Genomic DNA, 15515 nt, shown 5'->3' on the forward strand with positions numbered 1-15515 from the left:
CACCCAAGTGTTTCTTGAATTTTCACAAAGGGCAATGAATCATTGTGGTGGGGGTACTTTTTTAAAATGAACAATAATAGCGATGATCATTTTACGTGGTAAGGTAAAGGTTGCCTTACATCTACTAGGATGTTGTTGTTTAAGAAAGGTTATCTAATCCAAAGAGCCTCTGCATGCTTTCTCTGTCTTTGATTTCTTTACCTTTCTATGATACATGTAGATGTTGTTGTTGTTTTCCATCAAGTCACTTTGGACTTATGGTGGCCCAATGAATGAGAGACCTTAAAGATCTTCAGTCATCCTGTTACCCAAAGAAAAGTGGAGTGAGACTTGGGGTTCTTGGCAACTGTGTCAGCATCTCCTTTGAATGTTTGGGGGAATTTGCTTAGCTCAAGAAACTTACCAACTTGAGGGTTGTTTGCACCTGTTTATACCAGTACTAACTGAGGCAGGACTCCAGGTTTGGGGACTTAAGAAGGTTTTTATTTAGAAATATGCAAGAGTGCACCCAAACACACAATAGTAATTCAAACAAAGCACCATTCAGAGCTAACAGAAATAAAAGTATGGAAATTGGATAACAGAGGCTTAGGGATGTAGAGAGGGTAAATATTACCCTCTCTACATCCCTAAGTCTCCACTATCCCATTTCCATACTTTTCCTGGAGAGGAGACCATGGAAAGCATGATATGGGTCAGATGGCATCTGAGGGCAACACAGTGCAGGCATTTTATAAGGCGAAATGGGTCTTGAGGCAGTTTATCAGGAGTTAAAAGAATTTTTTTCCAGGAGGAGGAATGGCCATGGTTTGGGGGAAATGGCAGGGTAATCAGTCTAGAGATGTTAATAATAATAATAATAATAATAACAACAACAACAACAACAACAACAACAATAATAATAATAAATTGTGTATTTGTTAACCGTTTTTCCTACGATCAAAACGGTGTACAATATCGTTAAAAACAGACAATAAGAACAATTAAAAATTCACATCTAAAGATACATATTAAAAGAAGTAAATTCAAGCAAGATTAAAAACATATTATAACATATAATAAACTATTAAAACCATGAATTAGTATATACGATACGAGCAGCAAAGAACTCGTTCTATGGTGCTCGTGTCGCGTCCCGGAGTCGCGTCCGGCAGAGTTGTTCAGGGTGGTCAGGGAACTAACTCAGCTCCCTCCTGCCCTGAACCAGATCCTTGAACCTTCTAAGGCCTGCTGTGACAAATTTAACGACTTTTTCGTGGATAAAACCTCTCGGATAAGCGAAGGTCTTAACGCCGACATTCAAGCAGAACTGAGGGTAGAGGCATCCAGAGCCTCCGTGGACTTTATTAAACTGGATCAGTTTGAGTTGGTGAGTACCGATGATGTGGACAAGATCCTCGGAAGTGTTCGGAAGACAACCTGCTCTCTTGATCTCTGTCCCTCATGGTTAGCGGCCCAGGGGGGACCGGCAGTGACACTTTTGTTACGCCGGATAATTAATACATCTCTCAGGGATGGGCAATTTCCATCGGAATTAAAATTGGCCACAGTAAAACCTTTATTAAAAAAGCCCTCCCTCGACCCCCTGGTACATAACAATTATCGGCCAGTCTCGCTGCTGCCATTCTTGGGTAAGGTGATCGAGAGGGCGGTTGCAATCCAGCTTCAGGCGGTCTTGGATGAAACGGATTATCTAGACCCATTTCAAACTGGCTTCCGGGCGGATTACGGGGTTGAGACGGCCATGGTCGCCTTGGTCGATGATCTCCGTCTGGGCATCGACAGGGGAAGCGTGTCCCTGCTGGTGCTCTTGGACATCTCAGCGGCTTTCGATACCATAGACCATGGTATCCTTCTGGGGCGCCTGGCAGAGGTGGGAATCGGGGGCACTGCGCTCCAGTGGTTCCGGTCCTACCTCTCCGGGAGGTCCCAGATGGTGCAGCTGGGAGACGTGTGCTCCGATGAGCGGGCCCTGACAACTGGGGTCCCTCAGGGAGCCATTCTGTCTCCCATGCTATTTAACATTTACATGAAACCGCTGGGAGAGATCATCCAGAGACATGGGGCGCGGGGTTATCAGTACGCTGATGACACCCAAATCATTTTCTCTATGTCTCCGACTGATGCAGTGACTGAGGACGGCGTCTCTCCTCTCGTGGCCTGTCTAGAGTCAGTAATGGGCTGGATGAGGGAAAACCGACTCAAGCTGAATCCAGAGAAAACGGAGGTACTTGTGATAGGTTCCCCTGGTCCAGGAATGGCGGTGGTTCCACCTGTCCTGAACGGGGTCACGCTCCCTGTGAAGGACTCCGTGCGCAGTCTGGGAGTGCTTCTTGACTCGTCGCTTCACCTGACTGCTCAGGTGAATGCGACGGTCAAGAGCACCTGTTATCAGCTTCGGCTTATTCGCCAGCTGCGCCCATACCTGGCCCAGAGAGACCTTGAAACTGTAGTACACGCTCTGGTAACCTCGAGATTGGATTTCTGCAACGTACTCTACATGGGGCAACCCTTATACCAAACCCGGAAGCTACAAATGGTGCAGAATATGGCAGCCAGGTTGGTCACTGGCATCTCCAGGGCCAGCCATATAACACCGGTGTTGAAAGATCTTCACTGGCTGCCTATTCGCTTCCGGGCCCAATATAAGGCGTTGGTGATCACCTATAAAGCCCTAAATGGCTTGGGCCCAGGATACCTGAAGGACCGCCTCTCCCCGTATATTCCGTCCCGCACCCTCAGAACATCTGGGCAGCAATTACTGAAGGTGCCTGGGGCCAGGCTCACCTCCACCACGAGGAGGACATTCTCCATCGCCGCCCCGGCCCTTTGGAACACGCTGCCCACTGAGCTCCGCTCGGCTACCTCCCTGGCCCAATTCAGAAAGGATCTAAAGACCTTTCTATTCCAGCAGGCATTCCCCGCTTAAAATCCTGTGGGCCTCCCTCCTCTCCTGTGGCAAAGAGGATGGGCTAATGGGGGCTTTTAGTCTGTTTAATTTTTTTGTATAATGTATATGTAATTTTTGATTTTATTATTGTATTGTATGAATTGTTTTATTATTGCTGTAAGCCGCCCTGATCTTGGGAAGGAGCGGGATACAAATAAAAAGTTTATTTATTATTATTATTTATATATCAAAAACAATAGGGGGGAGATGGTCTCAGACGGAATTGGGAGGGTAGGCTTGTAGGAAGAGATGAGTCTTGCAAAAAGACTCATCTCTTTCATGCAAAAAGGTGTCATCTCCAGAGTGAAGTGCCCTTTGGCAAGAACCAGATGCATTGCCCCCATCACACACCTATGTGAAGGGATTGTGCAGATTCGAGCCTAAAAAGACCTGCCTACATGCGCTAGTGGTCCCAAACCAAGTCTGCTGGAACTCCATATTTGGGCAGGCTATTGTTTTCACATCAGAGCACTTCCAGGGACTAAGTGACCAAACCTCCTTTTAATATTAAGCTGATATCAATGGTCAATTAGGAGAGGTTCCACCCATTGAATCAACTGAAGGAACCTAAGCATTGACAAATTACTATTGATTCAATAGGTCCAGTTTAAACCAACATTGAGATACAGGCTAGAAACAAGAATCATGCAGCCCTCCAGATGTTGCCTGGATTGCACTTCATCACCATTGGTTCTGCAGACTGTGGTTGCTCAGACTTGCAGTTCATGGAATATCACAAGGATGAAACAATATCTCTTATTTTTCTCATGGTGAAAATCTAAACAGGATGATTCCTAAATTGTTGGTGTTATTTCTTACCAGTCTCTCACCAGAGATCAAGGCTGGGTGCAGCAACAGATTACAATATAGCACATAACATCAGTTAAAACACATAAACCAATAAAAATGCATAACGTCAGTTTAAAAGAACATATAAGACCAATATCAGTTTGATATTTTTATTATTTCTTAGTCACCTCTTCCCATGGACTGAAGAGGGGAACAACAACCGATTAATATAGAGCATATGAGATAGGTTAAAAATACACATAATCTGTTAAAAACACACAACATCAATATAAAAGAACAAATAAGACAAATGCATACAATGGGCCCTTGGTATCTACTGGTGTTTGATTCCAGGACCCTACCGTTGATACCAAAATCTGTGGGTGTGTAAGTCCCATTAAATACAGTGATATAGTAAGATAGTGTCTCTTGTATAAAATAGCAAAATCATGGTTTGCTTTTGGGAATTTATTTATTTTTAAAATATTTTCAAACCATGGAAGCTTGAATCCTTGGATATGGAGGGCTGACTGTATTAAAACCATCCATCTGTATTTTCAAATTCACCACTTAAAATTCACACTTTAAAGTCATCTGCATAGACCTGCTAAATAAGACTGGTTTATGATGCTCTTTTACATCCAGCTGTCAAATCTCCTCTGGCAAGTTATTTCATTGTCTAGGAATGACTAAAGAAAAGTCCTCTGGGTAAAAGTTGCCAGTCTAGTCCTAGATGACGGAGGTAAATGTCCACCAGAAGACCTGAGTGTGTGGTGCAGATTATATGGAAGGAAGCGATCCTGTACATAACCTGGACCCAAACCAGGTAGTACTTTAAAGGTAATAACCAACACTTTGTACCTTGCCTGGAAATTAATTGGTAACCAGTGGACATATTTTAATATTGGTGTAATATGATCCCTCTTCGATGTATCCCTAACCAATCTGGCTGCCCTGTTTTGAACTAACTGAAGTTTCCGAACTTGGTCCGGAGATAACCTGATATACAGTACATTGCAAAAGTCCAGGTCTGAGGTTACCAGCATGTGCACCACCATCTTTAAAAGCTAACATCTCCACCTCGAATGCGGTGTGACAGCCTCAACTGTTTCCTGGATATCACAGGAATCGGCACTTCATTTGTCATTCTCCTTTTACCAAGGGTGTGAAGCTGAGCACTGTCCTCCAATTCAGTCGCCTAGAATAATATGATGATACTAGAAGGGTGGTTCGGTATGTCTTACCTGAAACTGGCTGAACTATGAACACCGCTTCTTCTATTATTTTGCTTTCGTGGCTTTAGAGTTTTGCTGAACACGCCTGCATTTTCTGCCTGTGTGGTTGGCATGAGGTTTACAGCTCTCTTGCAGTGAAATCTTTTGGGGAGGGGAATTCTATCAAAGATCTCTGAATCTGAACTGCAACTCCACCTGTCCACAGGCATTTTCTTTTAATGCATATACCGCATATCAGTGGCATTCCCATGGTGTCACCTGGTGCAGGGGGACGACCTGGTGGGGTGGCAGCGGCAGCCAAAAGGACATGCTGGCCTGTCTCTATCTCCTCTCAAAGATGGTCCCACTGCCACAGTGAGGTGGCTGCCTTATGAGGAAGGTGCTGCCAAGGCGAACCCAGGAGGGACTCACTGGCCCTTCTCCTTTGCTGCCACAGCAGATCCCTCCTCAGAAGGGGACCATTGCCATGATGAACGCTGGGGGGACTTGTTGGCTCTTCTCCTTCTCTAAGACAGCAGCTCCCTCCTCAGGAGGAGATATCCGCTATGGCAAATCCAGGGGCACACATTTGCCATTTCTCACCCCGCAGCAGGAGGAGTGCCCAACCAGGTGTCACCCCTCTTTTGAGATGTGACCCAGTGAGGATTGAACCCCCTGCACCCTCCTAGTGATGCCACTGCTGCCAATGATCTGCATGTTAACCCATTTGGCACATTCATCCCAACAGGCCGCAAAGTTTCCAGGCCAAAATCTGAGACCAAGGAGTAGGCTCTGCTGGTGTCATTTAGCATTATGCATGTACAGTGGACCCTTGTTTTACACAGGGGATTCGTTCTGGACACCCCACACATTTAAAGCAAATTCAGTGCGGGCTTAAGCCCCATTTAGATGAATGGAACAGGCTCCTGTATGCGGCACAACGCACGCACCATGGACACATGCACCATTCATCTAAATAGGGCTTCCCCTCCACTTGACCTCAAGTCTGCATATGGAAAGCCCACATATGGGGTGGGCCAACTGTAGTTCCAATCACAGCTGCCTGTGGGCTTGTCATTCAAACACAAAACATGTAGAACAAATTTTCCTGTTTGGAACTTAAGGCAGAAATCTTAACTAAAGAAGATGTCTCTAGATCAAGGTAAAATGAGATTCTCTCTTGTCACTTAGAGAGATAAGGAAGCTTTAAGTTAGTCTACTTGCTTCGATCTCTGAAATCTCAGGTCTGGGATGACCCTGACCAGAGGAATTTCAAGAGTGATGATGATTTCGGGGGTGATTAGTGGATTATGGCTGGTAGAAGCAGTGAATCCACTGTCAGTTTTACAGCTGCCCTTCCCGCACCTTCTCCAGGTTGTATTAATTAATTAATTAATTAATTATCCACTGAATCAATGGTTTGTTATATTTATTATAGTAAAAATGAATATGTGTTGCACTTGTTTAATATTATTTATTCTTTTATTATATAATAATGCATATTTATTTGCTAAGGAATTGGTCTCCTATCCCTTTAGGAGAACTAACTCTTTTGCTCTTAAGATATGCACATGTTCATGCAGGTCAAATGATGATGCTGAGAAATCAATCCTCCTTAAACCAGACTTCCAAGAAGGTTAGATCAAAATTGCAAGGTGTTTTGTACATTGGGGAGTAGGCATATATGGGGGGAGATATTAGAGAGACTGTAAACATGATTGTCTCTTATTTTTCCAATTACATAAGTGGCTATCTCAAGGAGAAAGTGTGGGTCAAGCCAATGGATTCTGCACTGGGAAATTGTCCCTCAACTGGCCATGGTCAGTATAGCCCCTAGTTCATGCAACACTTTAGGAAGAGTCTCCTAGGCACCAATTGTGTGATGCTCCACTAGAAATGTCACAGAGTGGGTTGACCAAAGCCACAAAAGTTTCCCCATGTGTTCCTCTTGTAAGTCAAAGTCCATGGCTGTTCATCCTAAATGCCCATCCCTAATATGTTCCATTCCAAGGAGCAAAGATGCACTAGACCACTCAGAAATGAAAAGTGGTAGGAGATGAGATTGTCCTGGAGACCACAGCTAAAGATGTCAGAGTGAGAGGAAGCTGATTGGGTAGACATTCTTGGGTAGAGTCTTCCATACCTCTCTCCTTGCAAAGTTAGAGCTTCATGCCAATTAAGGTTTTGATGAAAACAACCACGGCTAGGACACAGTTGGGTCTTCTTATGCTTGCCGCACTGTTGCACCTGCTTTCCTGACAGCAAGTGTAAGTATAGAGTGATGGCCAAGTTGCTCTGGCAATGGGACATTTTTCCGCACAGCCTTGCTCAAGATGAAAACCAGTTGTGCTTGTAGCTAAACATCAGGAGAAATGGGAGGAAGGAGAAAGGAATGGGTAAAGGAAAATATGGTGAGAAAGCTAGCACTTTCTTGGCCAAGCAATATCCAAGCTACATCTGCGATGAGACTTCAGTGTGGGAGCACTGCCTTGAAAAACATACGTATCATATATTTTCGTCATTGATCAGACTTGGTTTACTTTGATTTTTCATTTGAATGGCACACTCAGAGAGGTCGGAGGTGATTATCCTGCTTAATGATATCCCCAAGGGCTGGTTCTTATAAAATCACCATTGTAACCTCTCACAGGTTGTTCCTGGGTCCCTGGTTTGGGTGCTGAAATCTCAGAACCAGGGAAAGTCCTGATGTGGCAATCCTAGTTGCAGCTATCATAGAATCATAGAAATGAATCACAGAGTTGGAAGAGACCACAAGGGCCATCTAGTCCAATCCTCCTGCCATGCAGGAACTCTCCATCAAAGCATACCCGATCAAAGCATACTCCATCAAAGCCATCCAGCCTCTGTTTAAAGTTAGACGTCTCCCGCTGCCCACTCTTGAGATTGGGAGGTTGGTCAGGTTGGTAGGCCTTGTAAAATTGGCTGAAATATTGCTGGCTTGACACCACTTTAACGGCCATGGGTCAATGCTATGGAATCCTGGGATTCCTAGTTTGTTGTGGCACAGGAGGGGGGCTAAATATCTACAGATCCCATGGCAGTTAAAGTGGTGTCAAACTGCATTATTTCTGCAGTGCACATGCAGTCCTAGATGTGTCCTATCAAACAGCAAGCTCAAACTCTCTAGCTCAAACAGCAGACTCAAAATAGTTGATGAAACAAAATGGAGGAATTTACTCATAAGCCATGCCTCTACATCTCTAAGCTCTGCAGAGTTTCTTTTCTGGACTACAGCTCCTAGTATCCCCTTTCCTCTACAGCTGTCTGGAAGATTCTGGGTATTGCCCAGATAAGTCACGTCTCCAAGGTCTAGCCTTTGGTGAGCTCCAGCACTTTGGGTGGAATTGACAGTTTTATGTCCAGAAAGGGCCTTTCCTTAAAACAGAGAATGAAATATCTTCTCTCTAGGATTCTCTAGGTCCTCCAGAATGACTGTGCCAGATGTTAACCCCATAGAGTCACACTGGAGGCCCTAGAGATTCCTAAAGTTGACACTTCTCTAGGTATTTTTAGGTCCTTCAGGGCGATTTGATGATCAACCTCTGGCAGGTGTTGACTACAGAGTTGTGTTGGGAGACCATTGCTAGAGAAGTGTTCTCTCGGATTTAAAAAAAATGATTTTTATTCGCGGTTTTTCCCACTTTCACAAGGGTCCTGTTCCCCTAACTCCAGCGAATGTGTGTCCAGGAAAGCAGCCAAATGGCTGATAAGACCAGCTCAGTTCCCAAACAAACTAACCCCTGGCTGGCAGAGCCAGTGTAAAGCAAAAGTCAGCCTCTGATTCCAAGTCCAGAAGCACCAGATCTATTACCAAGAGGATTTGTCCAGAGGTCTGACGGCCAGGGTATCAGATTGGCAGGTCGATAAGGCTGGTTAATAGTTCCAGAAAGTCAAGATGGGCCAGCAATCCAAGAAGCAAGGTTTCAGTCCAAGGAACAAAGGGAGCCAGAGACAGAGTACTTTCCCCAAGAAAGTCAGATAATCATTGGCAACTAAACAAACATCCTACAGCTGCTCCAGGTGTTCAGGTGCGTCCGATTGCCAGTGTGTTTCTGATAAAGCCTCCTCGACCTTCAAAGGCATTCCCTTTCAGCTCTACACTGACTGAAGGAAGGCACACCCCCTTGACCCTCTTCCATGTCCACAAACTCTGCCACAGGGAGACTGGGCTGCTGAGCCTCCAGAGATGCCACAGGCTCAACTGGAGCAGGCACAGCAGAGCTAGGACTGGACTCAGGCTCCACAGCTGCAGACTCAGGTCCCAGAGGCTCTGAAGTTTATCGCACCGGAGATAAAACGTTCCCCGATGCATTACAATGAGCGCGGGCGCGCATGGAGCATGATGGGAACCCGATGGGGCCCAGAACGTGACTTTACTGCACAGAGAACGCCGCTGCTGCCACCAAGCATTCCCATCGCATTCTCATCGGGTTCCAGAGGGCACCATTTCTGGGAACGCTTTTGAAACAGTTCCCAGAAATGGTGCCCTCTGGAAAGCCGATGGGAACACTATGGGAACGCTCGGCGGCGGCGTTCCCTGTGCAGTAAAGTCGCGTTCTGGACCCCATCGGGTTCCCATCATGCTCCGCGCATGACCACACTCATGCTTGTTGTAACGCATCAGGGAACGTTTTATCCCTGGTGCGATAAACTTCCATAGCTCATCCTCTGAGTCCTCTGAGCTCCTCCTCCAGGCTGGGCCTGACATCGTAGAGGGCCCACTGCACAAGGCTCCTTGGTTCACTCCCAACATAGTGATTCTGTGATTCGATGAATTCCTATCAGAGGATCAACCAGTAGTGCTGGGAGCAAGTGGGTCCCTTAATTCCATGGGAATGAACACACGTTTACCATCTTTGTGGGTTTTTCAGATTTAGGATCGTGATTCCCATTCCCTCCTCCCCGTGCTGTCATGAAGCCCACCTGTGTATCTTGTGCAATACTGAGCCGTTGGGAAACAAGTTATAACGTTGGTGCAACCCATGTGCTTGGTGCCATTGCAGACGTAGCAATCCAAGGAAAGAGCTGCAGAGGAAAGGCAAAAGAAGAAGAAAAAGAGACCGGGTTGGCTGGTTTAAACCATGGTTTAAACATAGAATCATAGAATCATAGAATCATAGAGTTGGAAGAGACCACTAGGGCCATCCAGTCCAACCCCTGCCATGCAGGAAATCCAAATCAAAGCATCCCTGACAGATGGCCATCCAGCCTCTGTTTAAAGACCTCCAAGGAAGGAGACTCTATCACCCTCCGAGGAAGGAGTGCATTCCACTGTCGAACAGCCCTTACTGTCAGGAAGTTCCTCCTAATGTTCAGGTGGAATCTCTTTTCCTGCAGCTTGCATCCATTGTTCCTGGTCCTGTTCTCTGGAGCAGCAGAAAACAAGCTTGCTCCCTCTTCAATATGACATCCTTTCAAATATTTAAACAGGGCTATCATATCACCTCTTAACCTTCTTTTCTCCAGGCTAAACATCCCCAGCTCCCTAAGTCTTTAAACCAAAATGACATTTTAAAAAAAAAGAAGTAAATCCTGTTTTTTAATAGATTTTTTTTAACCGTCAGGCTATTATTATTATTTTCCAAGCCTATTATGGAACAACAACGCCTGTCTGAAGCTGAACATTTTAACTTTTCCAGTTTATTGGCAGTTCATGGTTGAACCAGTATCCAGTGTCAGCTGCTTCTTTTTAACCACTCTCTTTTATAGTGCAAGAGACGCCTCAGAAACAAATCCTTCAGCTCCCATGGGTTCAGCCAAAACAACTTGCTTTAAAAGAGCACTTTTAAAAAAAACAATGGTTATTTAAGCCGGTGGCTGTAACATTTGAACTTTTCTGATTTAATACTATAGTGCTATAATGTTGTATTGGTATAGTGCTGTACTCCTAACTTCTCAATATAATTCCCAACGTTTTATTGAAAGATGCAAATCATATCAAAGCCTAATAACTTTGAATTGCAAATGTTAGAAAGCATTAAAAGATGGTTTATCAAGCTTTCTAATACATAAAATTAGTAGAATAAGCAGGATTCCAGTTTTTTTCATTAGAACATTATTGCAAAAAATGGTTTAAACAAAAAAACTAGATTGTTTTTAGTTTTTATTTTTTTTACTAGCACTGATCCTAACTTTAGTAGTCACTTATATATCTTTATACTATGTGTGTATATGTGCCTGTTCCTCATTTGTTAGACTTGGCATTGTTTGAATGGCATACTCTACAACTGGTGCTGATGCTTAATCTGTCATACAATTGTAGCTTAATGTGGCCAATGCTTGTTCTATCATTATATTTCCAAGGCTGCCCCTTGTAGCAACACATTCCTAACACCACAATGTGCCTCCTCCCACATCACAAAGGTACCTTCCTGTCTCTCAAGCTTTAGTGTTGAAATCTAAGATCTGGAATAGTCCTCATGTGGCACTCCAAGGGGATTATCACATGAGGCACTTGCCACACTGGAATCGTTGCCCAAACACTTCAGAAGTGTGGAGGTGGGATAGCCAGACATGCTTCCGAAACATCACTGAAGCACATCCCGATCTTCTCCCATCGACGAATCATTCGCGGAGCAGCCATTTCTGTAATAACGGGAACTTCTGTTATTACAAAAATGGCTTCTCTTTGAACGCTTTGTTGACAGGAGAGAAACAGGATGCCGCAATGACATTTTAGAAGCATGACAGACAATCGCACCTTTGTGCTTCAGAAACACTTCAAGAATGTTTTGCCCACAATAAGGGCTCTGTGTGATAAGGTCCCTAGGTGTGGCCCATATTGGATTGTGAGGACTTGAAATTGCTCAACACTACCACACCAACCTCCAGCATATGTTCATAACATGAAGGAATCTTTGATGGCAAGGATCAAGATGAGATCCACCATCCCTCATGGCAACTCAGTGGTTGAGTCGCACGTGCATGTGCCACCCAACTTGTTTTCCTTTCCCATGATTGGCCCATAAAAGACTCACCACTCTTTGCTCCCAAGGCAATGATCAGCAATAAGACTGGAAGAGCTGCCATCTTCTTGAATCCGTCTCAGTGTGGGATGGAGCTGCTTGTCTGGAGGCGATGGCTCAGCTTCCCATTATCACACAAAATCACCATCCAATCAATATTCAGTTCAAGAAGCATAAGATTCCACATTATCCCCCTGGCATGAAGGAAAAGCTGGGGAATGGGAAGAGAGGAGGCACAATGAAATCCAGTGTGATAAACAGGAAGGATCCTAGGCTGCACCAATAGATGTATAGTGTCTGGATCGAAGAAAGTGATAGAAGCACTCTATTCTGCTTTGGTCAGGCCTCACCTGGAATACTGTGTTGTATTCTGGGCAACACAAAAAGGATATGGACAAGCTGGAGCATGTCCACAGGAGGGCAACCAAAATGGGGAAAGGTCTGGAAACCATCAAGCTCTATGAGGAGTGACTTAGGAAGCTGGGTATGTTTAACCTAGAGAAGAGATGGTTGAGAGGGGACATGATTTTTTTGCTGCTCCAGAGACTAGGACAATGATCGGTGGATTCAAACTACAGGAAAATAGATTCCCCCTCAACATTAAAAGGAACTTCTTGACATAAGAGCGGTTTGATGGTGGAACACACTCCCTCAGAAAGTGGTGGAATCTCCTTCTTTGGAGGTTTTTAAACAGAGGCTGAATGGCCATCTGTAAAGTGGTGCTTTGATTGTGTCTTCCTGCATGGCAGAGGATTGGACAGAATGGCCCTTGTGTTCTCTCCCAACTCTATGAATCTATGATCTATTTTGAGAAAGTCTCCAGAACATATTTTGCCAAAAAAAGCTCTTATCTATAATTTCCAACTGGATCTTCAATATGAAAAATATTCAGTGGCAGGCACCCTGTTAGTGGCATGCACAGGCATGTCCACCTTACACTGTCTCTCTCTTTCTCTCTTTATGTCACTGTGACAATGTCACAACATCTCCAATGTGACGATCAGAAGCAGGATCCCTGTTGCAATTACTCCTTGCACCGGAGATCATTGATGAGAGGGGATGGAAACATCAGTCTGCTGCATCCCAATTGATGGAACAGACCTCCATTGCTGCTCAGTGAAACAGGGTTGGGGGGCTTTTACAATCATGGCAGTAGTGTTAATGTCATGAATATGTAGGGAACAGGAATTCAAATCAGTTACAGAGGCATAATTCTAGGTGTGACAGTGAATTCCAGTCAGTGTCTTTTGTGTGGCGACACCACAACTTCCCTAAATATATCCATCAGGCACTTTTTTTTAGTTTCTGTTCCTTAAGCAACACATGACTTCTGTTTATCAAAACATTTGATAGGACAGAATACGCGAAGCCATTTTCAAAACACTGAAGATATCATACAACTGGAAAAGATAATCCCCAAAGACCAAACCAGCACAAGGATTTGCTACTAGTTATGAATACAGTTGAGAGGCAACATTTGATTGTTGAACTAGGACTCTGAGAGACCTGGGTTCAAATCCCCAGTCTGCCATGGAAAGCCCTAAAGTGACCTTGGGCAAGTCACGCTCTCTCAGACACAGAGGAAGATAAAGGCAAATCTCGGAACAAAATCTGCCACGAAAACCACATAGTAAGTTCACCTTAGGGTTGCCATAAATAGGAAATGATTTGAAGGCACACAACAACAGCGATGTATACAGTTGCAGCTGTGCATATCTTGGAAAAGAACTTCTGGTAGATGTTGATCATAGCGTTGCACTGGAGGGACTGGAAATTCCTAGAGAGATGTTCTCTTAGAGAAAAAGAATAGTGTTTTTATATTTGCGGTTTTTCCACCTTCACAGGTGTCCTTCAGCCCTAACCCCAGCAAATGTGGAGGGACCAGGGTTAATTGCAGTCAAGCAAGATACCTTCAAATTGACTCCAATTTATGGCAACCCTCTTTTTCATGGGCAGCCAGTGTGGTGTAGTGGTTTGAGTGCTGGACTATGACTCTGGAGACCAGGGTTCGAATCCCCGCTCGGCCATGGAAACCCATTGGGTGGCAGTGGTCAAGTCATATTCTCTCAGACTCAGAGGAAAGCAAAGGCAAACCTCTGAAGAAATCTTGCTTTTAAAAGCCCTGTGATAGGTTCACCGTAGGGTGTCCATAAGTCATAAACGACTTGAAGGCACACAACAGCAAGGTTTTCTTGGCAAGGTTTCTCCAGACGTTTTTCACTGCCTTTCTCCGAGGCTGAGTGCAGTTTACTCAAAGTCATCCAGGAGGTTTGCATGGCTCAGCCAGGATTCGAACCCTGGTCTCTTGGAGTCCTACTTCAAGAGTCAAACACAGCATACTTCCTCTGTCTTCCACAGTGTAGTAGCTTTTAACTAAAACAATGTCCCCACCTAGTGTCCACTCCTGGCAGCTTTTCCTTGGTCAATAGTTGCCAAGATTTTTATTTTTATTTATTTTTGAAAGACTGGGAACCATTCATGGACTTTTTGAGCAATAAGAATTCTAACAATGTAATACTGTACTTTATAGCAGTGGTTCCCAACCTGTGGGTCGGGACTCCTTTGGGGGTCGAAGGACCCTTTCATGGGGGTGACCTAAGACCATTGGAAAACACCTATTTAATTACAGTTATGAAGTAGCAACAAAAATAATTTCATGGTTGGTGGTCATCACAACATAAGGAAGTGTATTAATGGATCGCGGCATTAGGAAGGTTGGGAACGACTGCTTTATAGTTATGTTTATTAGCAAGCTTGGAAAATCTTTTTAGTTGGATTTGTAATGGTAGAATTTTCCCCCCTTTCATTTTCTTCTTCTTTCTTTACAGTTTGGAATGAGGAGAAGGATCAAAACTCTTACGTTTTAGTTCTAGTCGGGTGGCATTTACTGTTTTTGTTATTTTGTTTTCCTGGTTTTAGTTTAGTGTCTTTGGTGTTTTAATTTTAGTTTAGGTGTTTGCATGTGTTGTTGGTGTCATCGTCGTTGTATGCCTTCAAGTCATTTCTGGCTTGTGGTGACTCTAAGGGTTTTCCAGAGCTGGGAGTGTGTCACTCGCCTAAGGTCACCCAATGGGTTTCCATGGATGAGTGGGGATTTGAACCCTGGTCTCCAGAGTCACAGTCCAACACTCAAATCATTACAGCATGCTGGTGATCTCCATAATCTTTGTCGTTGTCGTTGTGTACCTTCAAGTCAATTCCAATTTATCTGTGCCACTGGGCTATGTCACGGACCTGCTCTCATCCCTTAAGGACTGATGTTAACTTCTGGATTCCTGCACTTTTTCTCCCCTTATAGCTCACTTACCTCCTACCAGGTACATCATTTCATCAGCCCTCAAACTGTCTTCTCCAAAAAAATAAAACACCCAACAATGTTTTCACTGGGCTCCAAACCCAGCAACTGTTGTGGAACAGAACTCAGTGGCCATTGTTGTGCTGGAATCAGAACACTGGGAAATGGGAGGAAAAGAGCTAAGAAGACACACGCTGGCTTGGTTTACCAGAAGAATACTTTTAAACTTCTTATATTTCTATACCGCTGGAAATTTTTTCCCCTTATTTCATTATGTTTTT

The 15515-nt window shown here is 44.3% G+C and overlaps 1 long non-coding RNA gene across 1 annotated transcript; it reads right to left on the minus strand.

Moving 5' to 3' along the window:
- Nucleotides 1–4943: 4943 nt before the first annotated feature.
- Nucleotides 4944–12364, minus strand: LOC121928898. Its single transcript, XR_006103589.1, has 3 exons — nucleotides 11952–12364; nucleotides 9898–9999; nucleotides 4944–7309 (listed from the first exon to the last, which is right to left on the minus strand). It is a non-coding gene; the product is annotated as an uncharacterized LOC121928898 (long non-coding RNA).
- Between the last annotated feature and the right edge of the window lie 3151 nt (nucleotides 12365–15515).

This window comes from Sceloporus undulatus, chromosome 4 (assembly GCF_019175285.1).
Source record: "Sceloporus undulatus isolate JIND9_A2432 ecotype Alabama chromosome 4, SceUnd_v1.1, whole genome shotgun sequence".
In the NCBI taxonomy this organism is placed as follows: Eukaryota; Metazoa; Chordata; class Lepidosauria; order Squamata; family Phrynosomatidae; genus Sceloporus; species Sceloporus undulatus.